Source organism: Felis catus, chromosome D1, assembly GCF_018350175.1.
Source record: "Felis catus isolate Fca126 chromosome D1, F.catus_Fca126_mat1.0, whole genome shotgun sequence".
Classification (NCBI taxonomy): Eukaryota; Metazoa; Chordata; class Mammalia; order Carnivora; family Felidae; genus Felis; species Felis catus.
In genome coordinates, this window is record NC_058377.1 from 76,257,339 (window position 1) to 76,282,467 (window position 25,129).

Below are 25,129 nucleotides of genomic sequence, written 5' to 3' on the forward strand. Positions count from 1 at the left end.
CAGCAAAGAAAATCTAGTTTTCTTGTGCTAATTTTTGTCTTTGGTAAATTGAGATACAATTAACAAAGAATAAAATGAACAGATCTTAATTTAGTTTGATGAGTTTTTACAGTCATATGCACCCATAAAACCATCACCCACAAACAAGATATAGAAATTTCCGTTAACAACCCCCACTCCCACCCTGTCCAGCTGCTTAGATTTGCCTGTCTTTAGATTTCAAACAAATAGATTCATACCGTATGTATTTTTTTGTATGTGGTTTCATTTGCTCAACATAGTATTTTTGAGATTCAGCCACGTTGTTGCATATATCAGTGGTACCTTTTTATTGCCAATTAGTCTTCTGTTGTATGAATATATTTTCATTTCTTTTGGGTAATATCTAGGAGTGGAATTTCCAGGTCGGAAGGTAAGTGTAACTTTAAAAGAAATCACCAGGGGCACCTAGGTGGATCAGTTGGTTTAGCGTCTGACTTCTGCTCAGGTCATGATCTCACAGTTTCTGAGTTTGAGCCCTGCATCCGGCTCTGTGCTGACATCTTGGAGCCTGGAGCCTGGAGCCTGCTTCACATGGTCTGTCTCTCTCTCACTACCTCTCCTCTGTTCATGCTCTGTCTCTCTCAAAAGTAAATAAACATTAAAAAAAAAATCACCAAAGAGTTTTCCAAAGTGCTTGTTGATTTTTCCATCCTGTCAACAAAGTATAAGAGGTCCAGTTCTACATCCTTGCCAATATTTAGTATTGTCAGTTCCTTTGATTTTGGCTATTCTAAAGTGTATTTAGTGGTATCTTATTGTGGTTTTAATTTGCATTTCTCTGATGACTAATGATATTGAGGATCTGTGTGTGTGTGTGTGTGTGTGTGTGTGTGTGTGTGTGTGTGTCCCTTTCCTATATCTTTGTGAGCTATCAAGGTCTTTTAACCATTACAATTATTGTTTTAATTATTGACTTTTAGGAGTTCTTTATATATTCTGGTTATAAGTTCTTTGTCAGATATATGCACTGCAAATACGCACTGCAAATTTTTCTGCCAGTCTCTGGCTTACGTGTTCATATTCCTATGGGTGTTAGCAGAAATTTTAAATTTTGATGAAGTCCAAGATACTATTTTTTTTCTTCTGGGGTTTGCTTTTTTGTGTCTTGTCTAAGAAATCCTTTTGCCTAAAGTTATGAGGTAATTTTATCTTCTAGGAACTTTATGGTTCCAGCTTTTATGTGTAGGTCTGTGATGCATCTTGAATTAATTTTTGTGTGTGGTGTGAGATAAAAGTTGAGGTTGATTTTTTTAAAATACAGATATCTAGATGTTCTGTTGCCATTTGTTACAAACACTTTCCTTTTCCTTTCATTGACTTAGTGACTTTGTCAACAGTCACTTGACTGTGTACGTGTGGGTCTGTTTCTGTATTCTCCATTCTGTTTCACTCATCCATAGCTCTTTTCTTAGGGTAGCACCATACACTCCTTTGGTTACTGCAGCTTTATTGTAAGTCTTTTTTTTTTTTTTTTAAATTGTAAGTCTTGAAATCAGATAGTGTAGTAATTCCAACTTTGTTCTTTTCTGCATGGTTGTTTGGTAGTTCTGCATCCTTTTCATTTCAATTTACAGTTTAGCATCAGCTTTTCAATTTCTTCAAACCATTCTCCTGGCATTTGGTATGGATTGTATGGAATCTATGTATCAATTGGGATAATGTGTATCTTTTTTTTTAAGTGCAGTATCTCTTTTTAAACTTTATTTAAAGGGATAATGCGTATTTTAAAAACACTGAGTTTTCGGGGCACCTGGGTGGCTCAGTGGGTTAAGCGTCCGACTTCAGCTCAGGTCACGATCTCGCGGTCTGTGAGTTCGAGCCCTGCGTCGGGCTCTGGGCTGATGGCTCGGAGCCTGGAGCCTGCTTCCGATTCTGTCTCCCGCTCTCTCTGCCCCTCCCCGTTCATGCTCTGTCTCTCTCTGTCTCAAAAATAAATAAAATGTTAAAAAAAAAATTAAAACAAAAAACACTGAGTTTTCCATGAATCAATCAATGAACATTATATACCTCTCTATCAGTTTAGGTTTCTTTAATATTGCTCAACATTATTTTATAGTTTTTAGTGTAGGGGTGTTGCACATCTTTCATTGGATTTATTCTTTGATGTTGGGAGTTTTTTCTACTTTAAATGTAATACTGTTAACTTTAATACTGTTTAACTTTAAATGTAATACTGTTTAATTGTTTATTGCTATTTTGTAGAATTACAATTCACTTAAAAAATTTTTTTTAACGTTTATTTATCTTTGAGACAGAGACAGAGCATGAATGAGGGAGGGTCAGAGAGAGGGAGACACAGAATCTGAAACAGGCTCCAGGCTCTGAGCTGTCAGCACAGAGCCCGACGCGGGGCTTGAACTCACGGACTGCGAGATCATGACCTGAGCCGAAGTTGGACGCTCAACCCACTGAGCCACCCAGGCGCCCCACAATTCACTTTTATATATTGATCATTTATCTTGCTTGAAACCTTACTAAATACACTTACTCTGGTTTTTTCTTTTCACATATTCTATAAGGTTTTCTTTATTTATAATGATGTCATCTGTTGATAATGGCAGTTTTACTTTTTTCTTTTCCGTCTTTGGTCTTTGATTTCCTACCTGCCTTATTACACTGATTCAAACTTCCAGAACAACGCTGAATAGAAGTGATGCTGAACATTTTTGTCCTAATCTTAGAAGGAAAGCAACGGTTTACATTAAGTTTGATGTTACCTGTATGTAAGTATGTATGTATGTATGTATGTATGTATTTGTGTATGCATGTGTATATGTATATGTGTATGGATATATGTGTGTGTATTTATGTATGTATTTATGTATGTGTGTACGTGCATGTATGTGTATGTATGTGTGTATATATTTAGTAGATCCCCTGTATCAGAGAGAGGATGTTGTCATTTATCCCAGTTTGCTAAGAGTTCTTTTTTTTTGAAGTATAATGGTATATAACACATTAGTTTAAGGTGTACATGATTCAATATTTGTATGCATGTGAAATGATCATAACAAGCCTAGTTAACATCCGTCACCATACATAGTTACAAAATTTTCTTGTGATGAGAACTTTTAAGATCTATTTGCTATGAATTTTTTTTCCCCTCATCATCATAAATGGCTGTTTCATTTCTGTGAAGTGCTTTTTCTGTATTTATTGAGATGATTTGGTGCCAACTCTAGCTTGAGCCAGCATTGGGAGCAGCTCTTTCAACAGCAGGACTGTGGGAGGTCAAAAATTTATAAGCATGTCTTGTACAAATGGAAAAGAAAAACTGAGGCTTCTTTGAGAATTTTCTCTATGAACTAAAGGTGTAGCTGGTATGACCACAAAATTATTCTTTACCCTAATTACTGCCCTTTAAACAGAAAAATTCAGAGGTATGTCTCGTGTACCAGAAGTTGCCATGGCTTTAAGATCTTAGCATCAACTGAGTCTGGGAGAAGTAAAAGAAAAAGGTAGGCATGGGGACTGTGCATGAAATAGAAAATGTAAGACTAGCAGATGACACAGAGGCACTTTCTCTCATTTCAGTAAGTGATCTTTATATAGGGCAGTGTGGACCAAATAGGAATAAGGGAAAATTATAGCCCAATTTAGTTATGAAATGGAAAGAGAGCCTTGAAGTGCTTTAAACAAGTTCTAGCCCTGAGGCTCAGAGGAATCTCATTCAGAGAAATAGGACAGATCGAGTTTTGATCACCCAGCCTCTGTCCTGTGATCTTAGGGAACTTGTGGAGAATGAGAGAGGTGCTGAAGGGCTGGATAAATATTATTATTATTATTTATTATTATTGTTTAAATGTTTATTTATTTTTGAAGGAGAGAGACACAGAGTGTGAGCTGGGGAGGGGCAGATAGAGAAGGAGACATAGAATGTGAAGCAGGCTCCAGGCTTTGAACTGTCAGCACAGAGCCTGACGTGGGTCTTGAACTCACAAGTCATGAGATCATGACCTGAGCTGAAGTCAGATGCTTAACTGACTGAGCCACCCAGGTGCCCCAATTATTATTATGTTTAAAGGAGAAGTTGTGGATTCCAGAAAGGATAGCTTACTGATCTTAATATCTCTTTTTTGGCAAAAATTCTAGATTTCTTTTTTTTAATTAAACAGATGGAAACATAAGAAGAGAAATTGTTAACTTCCCCTGGAGCTGGTTCAAGAATCCACTCAAATGTCACCTTTCTCTAATGGCTTCTTGGGCTCAGAAAGGCAGAATCGGTTCAGTTTGGTCTGTGTGCTCCCCCATTAATTATTTTCAACTCTAGCCCTGACCACATATGTTCTTGTAATTTGTGTCCTTAGCTCTCTGCCTCCTTTACTAAACTACCTCTTTAAAGGCCAGGGCCACATTTCTTCTCTGTGTTATCTCTGAGCTTAGCACAGTGCCTGGAACTGTGAAGGTGCACATAAATGTGCGTGTGATAAGTGAAATGATAGGACTTGCCAAACTGACATTTTTAAAAGAATCTTATGTTCCAGCCAAACTTTGTACTTTTGTAGATCAATAGCCAACTCAGGGCTTAAGTAAAAAGGAGAAATTTAATTGGCTCATGTAACCAAAGTTAGGGATAGAAGTGGCTTGAGTCCTCCTGGATTAAAGAGTCATAATGACTTCATCTCACTTTCTCTTCATCTCTTAGCTCTGCTCTGTTTTGCACTGGCTGTATGTAAGTCGAATGCTCCTCTGGGGAGCAAGGTGGTTCCTAGGACCCCAGGCATAAATCACATTCTTTCCAGAACCTTAGTGGAAAGGTGCCTCTTTTTTGTCAATAAGTAAAACAACAGTTTTGGAACCATGTCTCATTGGACTGTCGTGGGTTATATACCCATCTCTGAGCCAAATGCTTTGCTTCAGGGGGATAGATGGTTAGCCTGGCTGGTTAGCCAGGCCTGGGTCACAAGTCTCTCATGCCATTGTGGGTGAAGTCAACACCTGAAGCGTATAGATAGAAAGTTGGTGAGTGATGCTTCTCCAAAAGAACATCATGGTGTAAGTTACCTAAAAAAGGGGGAAAGTGCATGATCAGCAGAAAAAAAAATCCAATTACCTCTGGGTTCTTGACCAATTTTATCTGTTGTTATCTGGTAGACAAGTACCCTTTGATTTTGGTGGGACCTTTAGCACAGTCTCTCTGGATATTCTTTGGGCAAGATCATCAAATGTGAGCTTATTGGTAATATAGTTAGGTGGATTTATAGTTTCTTGAACAAACATATTCTAAAAATCTTGATTTGTGAATTGAGGTTGACCTGAAGGGTGGTCCCCAGGGCCATGCTGTCTGATTTTGTACCTAATTCTTTCTGGGCTAGCATTTTTCATCAGTGACTTGGATAAAGACATCATAGATTACTTATCAAACCTTTGGGTTTCGCAGTTTGGTACGGTTGCAGAAAAAATTTAGTAAATGATGCAGGGTCTTAAACTTTTTATTTTTGCCAAGGAAGGATGCAAGTCTATTAACTTCCAGCTATTCATTTTGTCAATATTTCACTAAGGAAAGACATTGATTACATCAAGAAAGGAAAACCATGATCTCAATAAAGAAAATCCAAAATACAACACTTTCCAAGAAGGCACGATTGCTTTATACTGACATTAAAGGAAAATAATGTAATGGATACAGCACAATCAATTGCAACATAAAAGTTCAGTTTTCAAAATTACAGTGAATCTAATTTCTGTAATTTTCTCTCTATAGATTTGTCATTTTAGAGTTACATTTGACAGTGCATCATGGCACGGAGCTTTCATGTGGACTTGACTGATTTTTTAAAACTTTGTGGAAAGTTCAGAATCAGGGCTCTGCTGACAAAAAAGAATGACACCCTTATGCTGTTTCACCCAATACAGATATTTTTCGGCACACCAATGGAGGGAAACAAGTCCCCTGACCCCCAAACCATGTACGTGCACTTCTCTGGCCTGACACACCTCAGCCATGTCTGCTTTCTTCTTTTCCCCACAGGGCAGGGAAGAAGCTGTGCATCTGGCAGTGAGCTGTGTAGGAAGGATGGTGGAGGAGGCAGCAGGGATGATAGAGGGGTGTTCTCACCGAGATGTCAGCCCCAACCTGGGGTGCTCCCCTACCTCATCGTCTTGAGCAAAGCAAGCAGGAAAGCAGCTGAATGGGATGCTGCAGACCAGCGAAAATTGAACTCTCCTTCCCCCCAACCCCCAGTGGTGCAGAACCTGTTGGCAGTCCCCTCATTGGGAGCTGTTGCTGGAGGTGCGGAGGAGCTGGGATGTCACTGCATGTCAGAAACCGGGCTCTCAGTATCTCCACAGGCTGGAACCAGGAGCGAACCTGACGGGGTGGAATTTCACAGGAACTAATATAAAGTGCTTCCCAGTGGCTCAGAGCCTCCGTTACAGAAGAACAAGTCTATCTCGAGAACAGTTCATGTGAAAAAGGCCTGGGGTTTTTCATTGACCTGCGTTTAGTGTGAGCCAGAAGAATCTGTGCCGTCAGTCATAGGCTACCTTAGTAGGAACATAATGTCCGGATGGTGGGAGATAACAGTTGTGCTACCGCAGGATTATTTTGAGCCAGATCATTTTTATTTTGGTGGGGGTTGCTACTATGTTTTGTGCACTAGCAGCATCCCTGGCCCCCACCCACTTGATGCCAGTAGCACTCCCCTGAGTGTGACAGCCAAAAGTATCTCCATACGTTGCCAAATACCCCTCTGGACACTGCAGAAATGCCTCCAGCGAGAAGCCATTGCACTGGACTCTAGTCTGCATGTGCCATGTGACAAGTGTATTCGGGTCTCGGCCCTCCATTGTATGGGGAAAATTCACAGTCTGAATGAATTCCAGAACAGTGGGATGGGCGAGGGTGAGGCGTGTAAAAGCCATGCCCTTGGAGTGTTGGAGATTGTTTATTTAGACTGGAAGAGAAAGGACTCTGGTGACAGTGGTGGTAGAGTCTTCTGTTGGGGAAGGATAGCCCAGCCTTAAATCCTTCCCTCCTCTCCTTTTCCTGTTTTCTCTTTTTTTCTTCCAACTGTTTTTTTCCCTCTGGAACTCTTTCCTATCATTCTTTTTTCTTCTTTCTCTCTTCCCTGGCTCCACTTTTCCTTCCCATCTACTTTTTTGTATGCTATTTTTTTTTGTAGTGATAAGATACATATAATATAAAATTTATCATTTTTAAGTATGTAGTTCAGCGACATTAAATTGCATTCACAGTGTTGTGCAGCCATCACCACTGTTGCTGAGATTTGTCATCATCCCAAGTGGAATCCACCCGGCTTTATCTCCGACCCATCACCGGGGGGCACAGAGGGGCCTCCACTAGCTGCCTTGGTGTGATCGCCTTGGATAAATCCCACCATCCATGCTCAGCAGGGATGGTGAGACTCAGCTGCTCATAGCCTTTCAAATTCCTATTAGCTGTTCTCAGCTGGGCTCAGTGTGTTTACCCTCAGTGCTTGTTTGTCCCATGTGGTTTCCTCCCCTGTACTCCGCAGCACCTGCTCCAAACTATCCCATTTTTCTCATTTGGCCTACCCCCATCCTCCTATTATACCTCCTATACTTCACTGCCTAGAGTTCATTATTTGCGTTTATCTAAAATGAATTTCTTAAGCTCTTTCTCCTCCAGAATTTTACCCTGTCATCACCTATCTTTTCTTCCTTTAGGCTTGCTCCTTCAGGCCCTGTGATCTTTCTCAAAATACCTATCCCCCTGGCATATAGTCGTATCTTTTACCTTCAGAACTTGGTGTAAGAACCATGCCTTCTCGTTCTTGAAATTTTGGTGTATTTCTCTTTCTGTCTTCTTAACATTTTGTATTAGTTGGGGCTGCTGTAACAAAATACAATAAACTGGGAGGCTTAAACAATGGCCCTTTATTTCTCATACTTTTGGCTGCTGGGAGGTCCAAGATCAAGGTGCCAACACGGTTCGGTTCTGGTGAGGATCCTCTTCTTGGCTCGCAGATGGCTAGTGCCTTTCTGTATTCTCACATGGCAGGGGAGGGAGAGAGGTTGAGATACTGAGATTGAAATGGTCAGAGCACAAGCTCTCTAGTCTGTTCTATAAGGGCACTAATCCCATCATGAGGACCCTCACCCTCATGACCTCATCTAAACCTGATTATCTCCGAAAGCTCTGTCTCTAGTTACCAACACTTTGGGAGTTAGGGCTTCAACATGTGAATCTCAGTGGGACACAGTTCAGTGTAGAACATATGCCCATCTCTTTCCTTCCTAAAACCTGGAACAATCCCTCAACCTGATTTCCCCTCATATCATTGCTCATCTCCCTCTTTTCTGGTCCATATAGTAAGCTGTGGCCAGTGTTATCCTCCCTAAGGACTCATCATGGCACTGTTCTATTCAGAGTGTGGCTTGAAGAATCCAAACCTCTTAGCATGGCGTTTGAGATCTTCCATGAATCTGGCTCCAACCCACTTTCTGTTCTCATTTCTCACAACATCACTTATCCTGATTCTAAACTTTGTGCATCCTGCTGCTGACCTTGGTGTGTGTGTTGCACTTTTATGATGCCAGTCTTTGCTTTTGGTCTCTTGTCAGTTAGAGATGCCCCTGTCTCCATTTCAGCCTCTTTGACTTCCTCCATATGTACCACATCTTGACCAATCCTGGATGACCTCAGTTTGAATTAAATGAGTTCTTTCTCCTGGAAGATTCAGTACATTCCTTAAAATTTTATTTACCCCACCTTTTATTCTGTTCATTTTACACTTTGTTCATCTGTCTGTCTTCTCAGTTAAGGTGTAAGCTTCCTGAGCGCAGGGACTCTGTTGACCTTTGGTTCTTCCCCAGGGCGTTGCACCCTTATGAACCTATGATATACCAGTTACCTGACAAATGCGGGAGGTTTTCAGTTTAGCCTGTGGAGAAGAAGAGAGCAGCATGGGCCCAACTGGCTGAAAGTTCTTTATTTAGATTTAATCTAAGGAGAGACATTTTGAATTAGAGCTCATCAACAAAGGGTGGGTTTATCAGGAGGGAATGAGTGCTGTCCCTGAGGGTGTTCAAACAGAAGCTGGGAAGACCATCTCTCAGAGATATTATAGAGAGAATTCCTGATTCAGTGGGAGGTTGGATATGAGGTCCTTTTAGGCAGTGTTTCTTCATCTAGGCACTCATATTTGGGGCTGAATAATTCTATGTTGTGAGGGACTGTCTTGTGTGTTCTATGATGTTTACCAGTGTCCTTGGCCTTTACTCCCTAGCTGTCCATGGCACCTCCCAGTTGTAGTGATAAAAAATGTCTCCAAACATTGTCAAATGTCCCCTGGAGAAAAAAATCACTCCAGTTGAGGACCACTGCTTTGGGGCCCCTTCTACTGGTGAGAGTCTATGAAGGTAATGTTTTGTTTTTCTATTGTCTAAATAACAAATATCTCAGAGACACTGGGAGTTTTGTAATGGGGGAAGGAACTGATCTTTATTGAGTCTGCCATATGTCATGATCTGTGAGGTGGTGAGTTTTACCCCTATTTTATAGAGGAGGAAATTGAGGCTCAGAAAAGTCATGTGGTTGGTAAGTAGCACAGCTGGGTCTCAAATGTGGACCTGCCTGAAAAACTCTGTCTTCTTCCCCCTTCTTCCCCCTTGCTCTTACCTGAGTGTGTTTCTCATTGCATGTAAACTCAAATCTTTGATTAACCTGCCTCCATTTATGAGCCTCACATTCAGAATGTGAGGGTGTTTCAGTATTTGTTTCTTGTAATTTTCCACTTTAGCTGAGTGCTCCCCCTTAGGCTAACCTAGAGTCACAGATATTCGGAGCATCCACGGTCTTCATGGAAGAATCCCACATTGAAATGCTTTAGTAGTTGGCTGCTCCTACTTAATGCCACTAGTGGCTTTCTCCCCAACTTTATTGATTTATAACATATAACATTGTGTACATTTAAGGTGTATAATATGATGGTTTGATGTAAACATACTGCAAAATGATTACCACAATAAGGTTAGTTGATACCTATCATGTCATATGATTATCTTTTTTTTGTGATTTCATATCTACCCTTTTAACAACTTTCAAGTATATAATGCAGTGTTAACTGTAGTCACCATGCTCTGCATTAGATCCCCAGAACTGATTACTTGTGTAATCTTTGAATCTTTGCACCCCAAATTACCCTTTTCTCCCACCCAGCCTCTGGTAACTACCATTCTCCTCTTTCTATCAGTATGGCTTTTTAAGATAAGTGAAATCATGCAGTATTTGTATTTCTGTGTCTGACTTATTTTACTCAGTGTAATGTCCTCAAGGCCTATCCATGTTGTTGCAAATGACAGGATTTCCTTCTTTTTTATGGCTGAATAATATTCCATTGTATTTATATGTGTGTACGTACATACATACATACATACATACATACATACATATCACATTTTCTTTATCTGTCAGTGGATACCTAGGTTGTTTCCATGTCTTGGCTCTAATGAATAATACTACAGTGAACATGGGAGTGCAGATATCTCTTTGAGGTGGAGATTTAATTTCCTTTGTGTATATATACTTAGAAGGGGGATTGCTTGATCATCTGGTAGTTCTATTTTTAATGTTTTGGGAGCCTCCATACTGTTTTCCCTACTGATTGTACTAGCTTACATTCCCACTGACAGTAACCAAGAAGTCTCTTTTCTTCACATCATCGCCAATACTTGTTGATCATTGCACTCATGGCTTATTTTAAGGGAGACTCAAATGTCATGAGGATTCACAGAGCTGTGAATTATTATCAGTATTGCTAATAACCATGAAACATCTTTTCTTGTTCCATCCTGCCCAAGAAGAACCTTTGGCTTTTCTGCATGCAATCTCAGGAACTCCAGATCTTTGTGGGGTCCCTTAGAGGGCACGTCACCACTCAGTCTGATAGCTTCATTCACCATTGGGCAAGTTGTTCTTTTTTTCTCTACTGTGGTAAGTTCAGGAATCTGCTAGGAGGTTTGTCTTTGCCAGACCTGACAGAACCCCTTATGAATCAATACTTCTGTCTATGCTGTGCATGATGGACCCCAGAGATGCCAGTCTTCATGGATCCAGTAGGCACTTGCCCACTTGAGGACAGAATTGTCCTGCCTGCTCTGGCCTGGGACTCAGCCCATTGGAGGAGCAGAATGTTCCTTGCTTGAAGTAGGAGAAGGACTCTTATTCCAATCACTCCACACTTTGTTTCATGGCCCCCAATTATCCTTGCTTTGCCCAGAATCCACAAAATGTCTCAAGAAAACACCCCATCTCCTGTGAAATCTTATCCCTATAGACATGGATGCTCAAGATCTGCCCAAAGGCCTGGAGAGGAGGGAGCCATCATCATTCTTGACCTTTAGGCTGCCATCATAACAAAAACAGAATCTCTTCATTTTTCTTCCTCAGTTGCCAGACAAAAGTCAACATATAGTGGCTAAATGGTGTGGGGTGGGGAGAGAGCTTGCTTATATTTATAGCATCTGGGTCTCTACTTGGCCAGCCACCATGTCCTCTTACACAAATAAAAATGGGTATTTAAGACTCGAATTGAGAAATGCGAACATTTCCTGTGCCATCAGTAAAAGGTTTAGGTTGGAGTGCATGTAGTTGTAATGTTCTGAAGTGTGTTTGACTCATCCTTTTGGTTGACTTGGTGGGTGTGACCAATTCTCTGCTACTTAGGCTGTGCTTAGGATGCCACTGGTTAATTATAGTTAATGCTGTGATTAGAGAGCCCCAGAAACATTTGTGTGCACACTGGAGTTGACACAAATGCACAGTAGTCTTATGTCCCAGACCATGAGTCCTTGGACTTTATCTGGAGAAGTAGATCTGAAGAGTGTTGTACCTTGCCCTCAAGGCCTGGGTTGAAGAAGAAGGCAAATGGAGTGTAGAAGGTAGTGCCCAGCCTGTGGAAGAGAGAGGGAAAGACCCATTAGGGCCCATAGTGACAGAAGTCAGCTGCGGCTCTATTAGGCAAGAACTTGAGATTTGCCCTTTGAGATCCTTTGAGTTAAAAATCAGTGTTTCTCAGGGCATCTGGGTGGCTCAGTCAGTTAAGGATCTGACTCTTGTTTTTGGCTCAGGCCATGATCTCATGGTTCGGGGGTTCAAGCCCCGTGTCAGCCTCCACCCTGACAGTGCTGATCCTACTTGGGATTCTCTCCCACCCTCTCTCTCTGACCCCTCCCTTGCTCTCTTCCTCAAAAATAAATAAATTTCATAAATATAATATTAAAAAATCAAGGTTTCTTGTTAAATTCAGTATACACACAACTTGTTTGGGAATCTTTTTTTCTTCTTTTTTACCACTAAACCTGAAATTTGAGGTCTCTTCTCATTTGAAAGTGTCTATTAAAGATTTCAATGCTGCTGCCATATTCCCTGGCCTCATTTGGCCTCTTTCAGATATCAGGTCTGAAGGAAGGGAGGTTCAGTCCAGCATCTCCAAATGGTCAGCTTCTCAGAGCTGCAAATACTGCCATTGTGTATTTTCTTGTGGAAATAAAAATTAGCTCTTCTCCATGAGTGTTCAAGTTGCCACCATGTTTATCTGCCAAGTATTTAGAATCCTCTTGCTGCACAAACTGCAGGCATGTCTGGCATGTAAGTGGGGGTGTGGGGTGCAGAGTGGTGGCAGAAGAATTTCACTTTTCACCTGCACCTCGCCCCGTTCAGGTCGCCCCATGTCATGAAGTGTCTGTCAGTAGGTGGCAGGGTGCAGTTCAATGCAACAATGCATTAGATAAGACAGTGTGATCAAACTTACCCCCTGAGAGACCCCTGTCTCAATGAAGTAGCCATTCACCCAAGCTTTGGCTGGTTCTAGTGGGTAGAAGGGGGCACCGTTAAAGACTGCCTATGTTTGGAGTACCTGGCTGCAGTTAAAAAAAATGTAGACCTACAATTTCCCCAAATAGTTCTCGCTGTGCATTTTGCCCAATAAACACAAGAAAACAACATATGCTTAAGCATTTGCATTCTAGTTTGCCTGATGATTCCAGGGATCATTTTCTGGAAGAGTGTTAGAAATGTTTTATCGTCTCAGCTGAATCTCAGCTTTGTTTGTCAAGTTCCACAGACAAACCCACGACTTTGGAAGTTTGGCAAATTGCTCATCTCGGAGGTCTAAATCTCCATCCTTCAAGTTCTAGGCAAGCAGTGACTTTAAAATGTCTTTTTGCACTTACATATTTTGAAACAAACTCTGGGAAAAAAAATTGTGTTTGGAAGGAAACTTGGAAGCTGGCTGGTTTTATACGTGTGATAGAACAAGATGCTCAGAGATTTGCTTTAAAAAATGAAACCTTGAAACTTGAAGTCTGACGTCCCTGGGGCCATATGATAAATGCTGATGGTTTCGTAGAGCCACACGTTCCTATCCTTTCCTTTTCACATTTATTTCTTTGAAAGACATGCCAGAGCCTGAACTTTGAAGGGACCTGGCAGCCTCTGCAGAGGAGAGGAAACTTCTCAAAGGAGAACCTTGTGGGTGCTTTAAATATCTTGCCAGCTGGGTGCAGTCATGTGAATGATTTTCAAGATGTAAAGTCACATACTTGGTGCACTAGTTTGTGGTTCTGGTTGTGTCTCTTTGTTGTCAGTTGCTTGATGTGTTGTCTCAAGCCAGTTTCATAGTAAGCAGAGCGCCCTTTGGTTTCTTGATTTGTTCCCTAATTGTTAAGAAATGTCCTTATTAAAAGACAAAGTAAACATGGTTTCAGGTGTTGTGCTGAAGGCAGGAATTGTGGGGTGGTGGGAGGGGGACGGGGGAGATGGGAGAACGCATGTGGTCCTTCTTTGAGATAAAAGCCCATCCCAGAGACAAAGGCTGTCGGAATACAAAAGCTCTTTGTACACTGAGCACGTCTGCAGTTACGGATGAACCCTCTCCAATGGCTGCTATCAAACTTGTCATATTTTATTCATGAGTTGTGGTGTGCCTGGATGAAATAAGAAAAGCAAAGCTCCAAATCATAATTATGGCATAAAAAAGATAAAATAGTTATTATTGTGACATTTTTGAAGAATTCTTAAATCTCTCCAGTAATTTATTTGAAAAAGTTGCACAGAACGACTGGGTGTGTGGCACATATTTATGCTGGTGGGGGCTCCCGGGCTCAATTACACCCGGCCCCACACTGACAGACACTATGCATATAGTGAATAAGAGCATAATTAAGGAGAGGGCTACATCAGTAGTTAAACGTAAATAGAAACGCTGACAGGCATTTTTGCGTTTATCATGCTCACATTATTACTCCGTGGTTGATCAAAATATTGTGTGGTTGCTTTTTCATTTTTATCTTTTTTTTTTTTTAAATTAGACTATGGGGTCTGGATTGTTTGGTACTCCTGGTAGGAGGAGATTTAGGGGAATCGAGGCCAGAAAAGCCCATTTAAAAGTATACCTCTATCCTGTAGATGATGTGGGACAGCAGCAAAGAGTTTAAGAAAGAAGCTGTTGGTTTACGTCATGAATTTGAAAAAGTTAGATGAAACACTTTTTAAAAAAGACGTATCAACTTCACTGGAAAAAAAAAAAAGCTAACTGTTGTTCTATAGGCTTTGACACAGGGGTTAGTTGTTCCTCATTCACTCACTGATTTATCCAGAGACATCTAGCAACCCATGCCGTCCTTATGCTCATGGCCTCCCATCTCTAGTGCAAATTATTTATGGATTGAGTGCAAGATATTTATTCACTCAGTTTATTTTCATCATACTGGGTTCTATCCACCTGTTCACACTGCTAGATTGTCAGCTCCTCAAGCAAGCGGGTGACACCCTCCCAGTGTCAGGTATGTGGCTCACAGGGTGCCATCCAACCCCAGCACTCCGATGAGGAAGAACGTGATGGAGACAAACATTTTAAAACTGTCCATATAGATGACTGCATGTATTTGTCATGTAGATTCTGTGATAGAAGGATCATGATTATATTACCATTTAATGGGAGAGAAACAGAGTTTTGGAGGGATTAAATGACCTGTCATTTAGACATTGAGTGTCAGGACTGACAGTGTATTCCAAATCTTCCAATCCCACATTCCATTGCAGCACAGGGCAGTGTTTTCCAATCTTTTCCATATATTGGCACAGAAGGAAAGCGGCTGTATTTGTACATTACACTGGGGAAAAAAGATACTTTTTTTTTTTTTGGTGTCTAAAGTGATCTGTCTGGCCACACCAAGGGCTGAGAGGATCCACGTCTTAGTGATTCCTGTTACCAGGTCTCCAGCATCTGCTCAGAAGCTCCTGGGTGAGCCAGGAAGGGCCTGGGAAGGCAGGGAATGGAGGGGGTTTGTGTGTGGCCTAGGTGTATCTAGAGTGTGGGGTATGAGCGCAAGCCAGAGGTGTGCTAGGGAGGGGCCACAACGCCAGAAGCTTGGAGGGTCAGCCAGGTGACTGCTGAGCAAGGGAACGCAGCCAACTGGAGACATGGTGTGATGCACTGCATTTCCTCAAGGTCAGCATTCACCGCGCTGTTGCCTGTGGGAATGTGGGCCCCATGTTGCCAGGTCATCTGATTGCTTACTGGAGATCTGAAATCTCCCAATTTGTATACTGTATCCTAGGATTCTAACACACATACCGTTATTCATGTTTTCATAATTATGTCATATGTGGTCTTACAGTCAGTAGTATCTTAAAGTTATAATTGACAGCTTTTTGTTTTCTTTTTCAGGGGGCGTAAAATAATGGTGTATCTCATAAACTGTGGCACCTTGGGCTTGATGAAATATGCTGTGTTGGTTGGGAGAGTGATATGTCATACTGGGGGCTAAGCCAACATGGTGATGCTCCATCTGGCCTGAGGCTGGTCAGTTTGCCACTTTTGACCTGGAGCCAGGACACCAAGCAGGACCCAGTTCTCAGCCATGGCTGCCTGTCACAATCATTTGCAAGACTAAAATAAATCCTGATGCTGGCTTTACCTCAGACTATTTTCCCGAATCTCTGGGGATGAGGCACCTTAAAGGAGAAGGTCCCCATCTACCAAGAAACTTATGAGCTGCAGGCATTGCTGCAAAAAGAGAGACACAGCAGGATTGGTATTCGAAGCTCAGCCTGGCTTTTTCCAGCAATTGGCTTTAGCTGTGTATTTCATGTATCTTCTAGCCACAGTATCCTTTTTGCTATTTCACTTAAAGGGAAGATCTCACCATAATTGGGAACTTGTGTAACCCACTAGCATGTGCTTCAGCATGTGTGTTGAGACCAGGGTAGGATTGAGAGACAAGTTGCTCGACTCCTGCTTTGAATTGCTTTGTTTTCAACACGTGATTTTGGAATCCTTTCCATCTCAGTTTTTGAGAGACTGGCTGTAGGAAGATCATTTTTTTGTTGTTGTTGTTGAGACTTTATCTTTGAAGGGGCCTCAACAGCTTGTTTACGTAGCGATTAATTGGCAAGCATTAACTGAGACCTGGGTGTGCTATGTGCCAGCCACTTTGCTGGGTCTTGATTGTACAAGAAGAATTTGACAGACACCTGCCCTTGTGGGGCCCTTGGTCTAAGTGCAGGGAGGAGACAGCCAGCAGTATATTGTGTTCATTCATTCATTCATTCATTCATTCATTCATTCAACAAATATTTGTTTTACCCCTGTGATAAGCACTATTCTGGGTGTCAGAGATGTAGCAAATAAAAGGCAAAGTCTTTGTTTTCATGAAACTTATGTTCAGCAGAGGTGGGTGATCATTATATAAGTTAGTAATTTTAGATGTACTATGTACTATGAAGGAAATAAAGTAGCAATATTGTGGAAAGAGCTGGAGAAGACTGACTTTAGGAAGGATTAGGAGGAGGGCTTTCTTGCAGAGGTGATATTTGAGCGATGCCTGAATGATAATAAGTCACCCATGCAAAGCTGGTATTGCTAATGATCTCTTATGCTGTTAATGATGAACACTCTTCATGTGCTAGGCACTGTTCTAAATTCTGTATATTCATTAGTTCATTTAATCCTTATAGTACTCCTCAAAGGCAGATGGATGTTATGAGCCCCATTTTACAGAAAGGAAAACAGAGGCACAGGGAGGTGAAATCACTTGGCCAAGGTTATAGGTCCAGTAAGTGGCAAAGCTGAGAATTGAATCTAAGCATTTTTTTTTTAGCTTATTTATTTATTTAGAAAGAGAGTGGTGGGGAAGGGGCAGAGAGAGAAGAAGACAGAGAATCCCAAACAGGCTGTATGCTGACCTGCGCAGAGACTGATGTGGGGCTCAAACTTATGAACTGTGGGGTCATGAGTTGGATGCTTAACGTACTGGGCCACCCAGGTTACCCATGAATCTAAGCTGTTCTGCTCCAGAGGCCACATTCTTCGAACAAGTGTTACAGAAGCCTTTAGGTTCGAACAAGTTTAAGGGGCTCAAGGATGGCCACTGTGGGTGGGGGTACCAGAAGAGGCCAGGGAGCATACCCAAGGCCAAAGCAAAAACTTCTTTACTTCAGCCTCAGCTGTAGCCCCAAGTCATGTAGGGTCTTTCGGACCAATGGTGAGGTGTTAGGGTTTTGATTAGATTGCAATGGGCAGAGTGGTAGTTTGAATAATACTCCCCCTCCCCCAAGAGATCCATGTCCTAATTTCCAGAACCTGTGAATATGTTACCTTACATCACAGAAACAACTTTGCATGTGATTAAGTTAAAGATCTTCAGGTGGGGACATGACTGTCAATTACCCAGGTGGGCCCAATGTCATCAGAAGCGTCCTTATTCAGGAGGGAGATAGGGTGCCGAGGAGTCCATCTGGGTAGGAGGAGTGGAGGGGGCAGGAAATGGGCTTTGAGGGACCCTGACAAGTAACTAGAGAGCAGGCAGTGGAGGGCAGGAAGAAGCCTCCATGCGGCCCGAGAAGTTGAAGGAAAACCAGAATGCCTCAAAAGGGAGGGAAGTGACAACTGTGTGGGAGGTTGTGGGGAGGTCCGTTGGGCTGAGGATTGAGAACTGGCCGTTGGATCTGGCAAGATGCAGAATGCAAAATGTGACCAAGTAAGTGGTACTGATCATGCAGCCAAAAATACTGGCTGGAGGTCTCCCTCCAGACCACATGTGTCTTACGCACCGTGGTACAGAGCCCACTGCAGAGAACATGTTCCGCCATATGTGCTTGAATTTTGGAGTAGAAAGGGAAATCCCCCCTCACCTGGGGCTACAGAGCCTCATGGCGGTTCAGGTATTGGTCTGGGCCTAGAGACAGGAGCAATGTTTGGATCGGCGTGGAGAAGAAGGTGGTTGGTTCGAGCTCCAGGTGGGAGAAGTTGAGGGGGCTTGCACAGGGGAGGAACTCACCGCCGTCTTGGAAGGGGTAGTTCCAGGAGCCAAAAAGAGTATCTGCTGGCCAAGTCCGACCGTACCTGACTAGAAAAGACTCCTCGGGAACTGGGTAAGGCATGCTTTGAGATGAAGTATCACAAAGACTCTATTTAAACCCCGAAGGAGTAATTTAACGAAAGCTGATCACTCAGGTATGTTACCCTAAGACACGCAAGAGCCAAATTATTTGCAGCAGTGGTAAAAGACCAGTTTTTCCCCAAATCAGTGTTTCATTTCTTCAAAAAAGTTTCCGTAAATGGGGATTGTAATTTTATTTTATTTATTTTTAAAGACTATATTGCTAGCTTTATTCATATGGACACTGGAGTTTATATTTATACTTAGAGTTCTTTAATTTTGAGGTTTCTTTTATACACAGATTTTAAGAGATAAAGAGGCTGATAAAGTAACTTAGAAAACCTGTGCAACTTACACAGGATTGGTATTTTATCTTTGGATAAAATAATCCCACTGCCTGAGGAACAGGAGTTTGTTTTTTTCAATATAATTTATTGTTAATTTGGCTAAACACAGTGTGTACAGTGTGCTCTTGGTTTTGGGGGTAGATTCCTGTGATTCATCGCTTACATACAACACCCAGTGCTCATCCCAACAAGTGCCCTCCTCGATGCCCATCACCCATTTTCCCCTCGCCCCCACGCCCCATTAACCCTCAGTTTGTTCTCTGTATTTAAGAGTCTCTTACGGTTTGCCTCCCTCCCTCTCTGTTTGTAACTATCTTTTTTTCCCCTTGCCTTCCCCCAGGTCTTCTGTTAAGTTTCTCAAAATCCACATATGAGTGAAAACATATTATCTGTCCTTCTCTGACTGACTTATTTCACTCAGTATAATACCCTCCAGTACCATCCACATTGCTGTAAATGGCAGGATTTCATTCTTTGTCATTGCCAAGTAGTAGTCCATTGTATATATAAACCACACTTCTTTATCCTTTTCATCAGTTGATGGACATTTAGGCTCTTTCCATAATTTGGCTATTGTTGAAAGTGCTGCTATAACATTGGGGTACATGTGCTTCTATGCATCAGCACTCCTGTATCTCTTGGGTAAATTCCTAGCAGTGCTATTGCTGGGTTGTAGGGTAGTTGTATTTTTAATTTTTTGAGGAACCTCCACAGTGTTTTCCAGATCAGCTGCACCAGTTTGCATTCCCACCAACAGCGCAAGAGGGTTCCCATTTCTCCACATGCTCTCCAGCATCTGTAGCTTCCTTAGTTGTTAATTTAAGCCACTCTGACTGGTGTGAGGTGGTATCTCAGTGTGGTTTTGATATGTATTTCCCTAATGATGAGTGGTGTTGAGCATCTTTTCATGTGTGTGTTGGCCATCTGGATGTCGTCTTTGGAAAAGTGTCTATTCATGTCTTCTGTCCATTTCTTCACTGGATTGTTTTTCGGATGTGGAGTTTGGTGGGTTCTTTATAGGTTTTGGATACTAGCCCTTTATCTGATATGTCATTTGCAAATATCTTTTCCCATTCTGTCGGTTGCCTTCTAGTTTTGTTGATTGTTTCCTTTGCAGTGCAGAAGCTTTTTATCTTGATGAGGTCCCAATAGTTCATTTTTGCTTTTAATTCTCTTGCCTTTGGAGATGTGTTGAGCAAGAAATTGCTTCAGCTGAGGTCAAAGAGGTTGTTGCCTGTTTTCTCCTCTACTGTTTTGATGATTTCTTGTTTCACATTTAGGTTTTTTCATCCATTTTGAGTTTGTTTATTTTTGTGTATGGTTTAAGAAAGTGGTCTAGTTTCATTCTCCTGCATGTTGCTGTCCAATTCTCCCACCACCATTTGCTGAAGAGACTTTTTCCCAATGAATACTCTTTCCTGCTTTGTCAAAGATTAGTGGGCCATACATTTGTGGGCCCAATTCTGGGTTCTCTATTCTATTCCATTGGTCTATGTGTCTGTTTTTGGGCCAATAGCATACTGTCTTGATGATTACAGCTTTGTAGTAGAGGCTAAAGTCTGGGATTGTGATGCCTCCCGCTTTGGTTTTCTTTTTCAACATTACTTTGGCTATTCAGGGTCTTTTGTGGTTCCATACAAATTTTAGGATTGTCCTAGCTTTAAGAAGAATGCTGGTGCAATTTTGATTGGGATTGCACTGAATGTGTAGATTGCTTTGGGTAGTATCGACATTTTGACACTATTTATTCTTCCAATCCATGAGTATGGAATGTTTTTCCATTTCTTTGTGTCTTCTTCAATTTCCTTCATAGGTTTTCTATAGATTTCAGCATATAGATCTTTTACATCTTTGGTTAGGTTTATTCCTAGGTATTTTATGGTTCTTGGTGCAATTGTAAATGGAATCGATTTTTTGATTGCTCTTTCTCTTGCTTCATTATTGGTGTATAGAAATGCAACCAATTTCTGTACATCGATTTTGTATCCTGCTACTTTGCTGAATTCATGTATCAGTTCTAGTAGCTTTTTGGTGGAGTCCTTTGGGTTTTCCATGGAGTGTGTCATGTCATCTGCGAAAAGTGAGAGTTTGACTTTGTTGCCCATTTGGATGCCTTTTATTTCATTTTGTTGTCTGATTGCTGAGGCTAGGACTTCCAACACTATGTAAACCAACAGCGAGCGGTGAGAGTGGAATTTTTGCTCTTAGTTGTAGAGCTTGTTCGGCAAGGTGGTAGTGGAAAATTGGAGAAGGGTCTGAGAACCAGATAGCAATTTGAGTTCAGGAACAAGCTGGTTTCCAGTGATTGCTTTTAGGGGTGACATTAATACTTCATATGATTGGAATAAAATCTCTAAAGAGGAGGTCAGTTTTCAAAGAAGCACAGCAAGAAACGTCACCCAAAGCCTCCTTTCTGGACAGACGCACCCATTTCTTGGAGCTCCTGTTCAAAGCCTGGAGTTTGAGGTGTCCATAAAGGTTTAGTATACCTGCTTAGCACAGGGTTGAAAGGCCAATAATTGCATGGTTTCCCCAGGAACCTGAAAGCATGGACACCCTGTGGCCAATGCAGATAGAAAAATCCCAAGGGAAACCTCCCCAGCAGTGACTCTGGAACAAATTAGTTAAGTAGGCATGTAATTAGATTAATGCACGTGGTCTAAGAGCTGATGGTTTACTTTTTGGGATGGTGGAAATAAAGGAGCTGAAGAAAAAAGAATGCATTATATTGAGTTCCAAATTAGCACTCCTATCAGAAATCTTCAGGGCACTTGCAATAATGGAGCAAAGAACCTCCTCCAGCAGCCCTGACAGGTGGCCTGTTTGTGTTGCCTAGCAGGTGAGGGTACCTTAATCATCACTTAGTTCCTGCTGGCTTACTTGGGACCACAGCTGCTTTATGATTTCTCCCTGTTGTAGAATGTTGTGGAAAAGATTTTTTCCTCCTTCCCGTAGCCTAGTGAGATACTCTCATATTACTTTCTTGGCATACATAGTGACCAGGCCTGCCGTAATGTAATCCGCCAATTATTTCTGGAAGGACCCCCTGCAGCTGCCCTCTCTTTCTCCTTCAGCTCTTTTGGAGAAAATGAAATTGCATGTTTGAAGCTTGCCAGGCAAGCCCCCTTGCTCTCCCCAGGTGCAGACTTGTGCAATGGGAGGGGGGGTATCCTTCCTATTAAGTCCTGCCCCTCACCTCTAACCACTGGGACCCCAATAAAATCGATTCTACCTCTCTGCCTCTCTGCCTCTACCTCTCATTCTCTAGTTGGCATTCATTCCCTCACTCCGTCTGAGGTAATGCTGCCCCGTTGGTCCCCGAGTGCTGAATTTGTGCAGTTTCTGGGGTGAGATAGTGCCCAGGCCACCAGAGTCATTTCTCATTGAGCCTCTGACAGTTTGCTAATTAATATGATTGTGGTCCTTGCAGCCTGTGTTGAAGTTGGACCAATTTCCCAGGGGTGGGAAGTCCAACATTAATCCACTAAAGCAACTAAATTACTTGTGTGCGAGAGGAGACCATTTCATCAGAAGTATTTTCCTGTGGTTTGACATCTCGCTTTGCAGGCTGTATACTTCTAGAGCTCTTTTTAGTCTGGTGACAGGGAGCCCAGATTCCTGATCGAAAAGTTCTGTGAAGATACCCCAAGGTGAACAGAAGCTTATATTGTTTGCGTATCACCACGAGGGGAGCCAGCTCTAGTTTGAAGCTGGGAAAAGAAGTAGCCAGTGCTGTTTTGTATCAGGCTGAACACAAGCTCATCCAGAGGAGTGTTGCTTTTTGCCTCTTGTTGCCACAACTGTCTTTTTGCCCACAGAGCCACGGGAGCTTACCTTTAAAACATTAGCTGTTCACCCTAGTAATTGCTCTATCCTCTAATTTAATGAAAACCCATTAAACCGAAACAATAATTAAAATGAGACATCATCTCTGTAGGAGGTTTGCATATTAAAATCACTGTGCATTTCAATGCAGGCAGATTTTATTCTTGAAAAACAGCATTTGAAGCAACATATAAAGATGATTTATAATGAATAATCATAGATTAGAGAGCTTGGCAGTTAAACATGATGCCCTACTGTTTACTAGTGAATTGGAGTAGATTTGGCAAGGTCAAGGCAAGTATAGCATTAAAAAAGTCTTTTATGCCTGAGAATTAGGACCATGCACAAAAGGGAACTAATTATAATTGGGTCAGCTAACTGCTCTAAACTTTTTTTTTTTTTAAGCATAATTTATTGTCAAATTGGCTTACACACAACACCCAGTGCTCATCCCAACAAGTGCCCTCCTCAATGCCCATCACCCATTTTCCCCTCTCCAAACTTCTTAAGCTGGCTAGAGATGGCACTCAATATATGGAGGAGCTTAGGGTCTTGGAGGAAGAATTCTCTTGTCTTTATTCTCTTTTGTGATTAGGGAAGCCATGCAAAAAATAGCTGCAAAAATGGACTCAGGGCACATCTTTGGCTGTTGATAAAGGTGGGGTCTCTTGGACAAGTCCCTTTTCTGGGAGTCTGTTGACTCATCTTTGAAGTGAGGCTGTTAATGTCCACTTGGTGGGTTATTAGGACTCTGGGATATGATCATGTGTGTGAACACACTGGCCAATGTTAAAGCTCAGACTACAGTGTGTAGCTTTCTGGGCCGCCTTTGTAAATCTCAGAAATGTCCTAAAGAGAGGCATGGAGAGGGAAGTACTTACAAAGCACATGCTAGGTACTGGGCATGTCTGTGTATTTTTCCTGAACCGTGCAAGGTGGGTGGTATTACCAGTGGGTCTTAGATGAGGCAACTCCAGGATGAAAGAAGGAAGAAAGTGGGGTTAATCCAGCTCTGGCAGAGGCTACGCTGTGGAGCTGGCATTCAAACAGCAGGGCGGAGACCCGTAGATGGCACAGAGATTCAGGGATGCATTGCAGTTGGCCCTCGACTGGAATTTGAATTCCAGCCATTCTATTTAGCAGGAAGCTTCTTAACTCTTTGTGCCTCATAAAATGGAAGTAGTAGTATTGACATCACTAGGCTGCTGTAAGGACTTAATCAGGTAGTTTCAAGTATTCAGGTTGACATCTAGCACACCATAAAAACTCAAAAATGTTCTGGATGTTGGCTGGCTAGACCTAGATTGGAGGAGCTGGGAGCCCCATAGACTATGACCAGTTTTTAATCTAAGAAAAGAGAGAATGGCTATTAACTGCCTCCAACTGTGGCTGGCAACCCTTGCTCACCTGCCTGTTGTCCTCCTAACGGACCACAGCCATGACAGCTGCAGCAAGAAGTGTCTCATGGTGTGGCAGTTGCTGGTACAGCTTCTACTCCAACCCTCCAGGACCCAAGGCCTGCCTCAGCTGTGTTCCACATAAACTAAAAATTGTCATGTGTGTCCTATGTGACATGTACTATTTCAAGAACTTAATGTGTACTGATTGAATCTTGACACTTTCCCCATGGGGTAGATGCAATTTTATTCCCATTTTACAGATGAAGAATCTTGAGGCACAGGTTAATTTGGCCAAGGTCCTCTCTGCTAAGTGGCAAAGCTGGCATCTGAATCAAATAGTCGGGCTCCAGAGCCTGAACCCTTAACGACTATCCTGTACTGCCCCTTAATGGGAAGGTCAAGTCTTTGAGGAGGAGCATCAGCCTTGTGATGCTTCTTGAGCATGATGTCCACTTATGGCTCTGAACTAAACCATTCCCCTTCATGTACGTTTGTGTCTTTAATCCTGGACTCTTCACCCCTTGTGACTGGAAGAGGTCTTAGTCATGTGTTCATAGTACTTGGTTTAGAGGAGTGCTCAAAGTTTTAAAGGTAGTAGATGAGCCAATGAAAAAGTGAATGAATGGATAGATCATAGGGGGCAGGGACAAAGACTACCCTCATGGCTTTTATAAGAACCGGGAGAGCATCCTGGGATGCTCTGGGAACAATGTTTTTGCTTGCATCTGATGACCTTTTGTGCATGTGACTTCAGGCACTATGGTGGGCATGCCCTTGGGTTTATCAGACTCTTGATACTGTGGCTTAAAATGATACCTGAAGAGGTTGTGCTCTCAATTACTGCCAAAATCTACCTCATCTTGAGCTGTCATAGGCAGCATCTCCCTGCTGAAGTGCCCCAGCTGGATATACTGGGAGCTGACAGGTCTCTATTAAGGAGGGATGTGGTATTCCATAGGAAGCCAGACCCGGTTAAGATTGACTGGAGAGAGTCTGATGTGCTCACTGACTTAAAGGACACAATTATGTGATTAAAAGCAAGGTGATTGGTGCTTATTTTCTTTTGTAGGATGCTCTTATTTCTTCTCTGTTTCCATGATGTGCTTGGCCATTTTAGCATACCTTTTTAATGATAATTTTCTGATT

At 42.0% G+C, this 25,129-nt stretch overlaps 1 protein-coding gene across 4 annotated transcripts in view; it reads left to right on the plus strand.

Annotated features, from left to right (window-relative positions):
• Positions 1–25,129, plus strand: part of NELL1 (neural EGFL like 1) — an 883,212-nt gene that overhangs the window by 50,255 nt on the left and 807,828 nt on the right. The window contains exon 1 of one of the 4 annotated variants that reach the window (XM_045039061.1): positions 17,901–18,009. The exons of 2 other annotated variants lie outside the window; for them this stretch is intronic. The gene's annotated coding sequence lies outside the window, so the exon portion shown is untranslated. Of the gene's footprint in view, positions 1–17,900; positions 18,010–18,271; positions 18,404–25,129 lie in introns of those variants that run through there. One more of the 4 variants, XM_045039060.1, reaches the window with a different exon arrangement.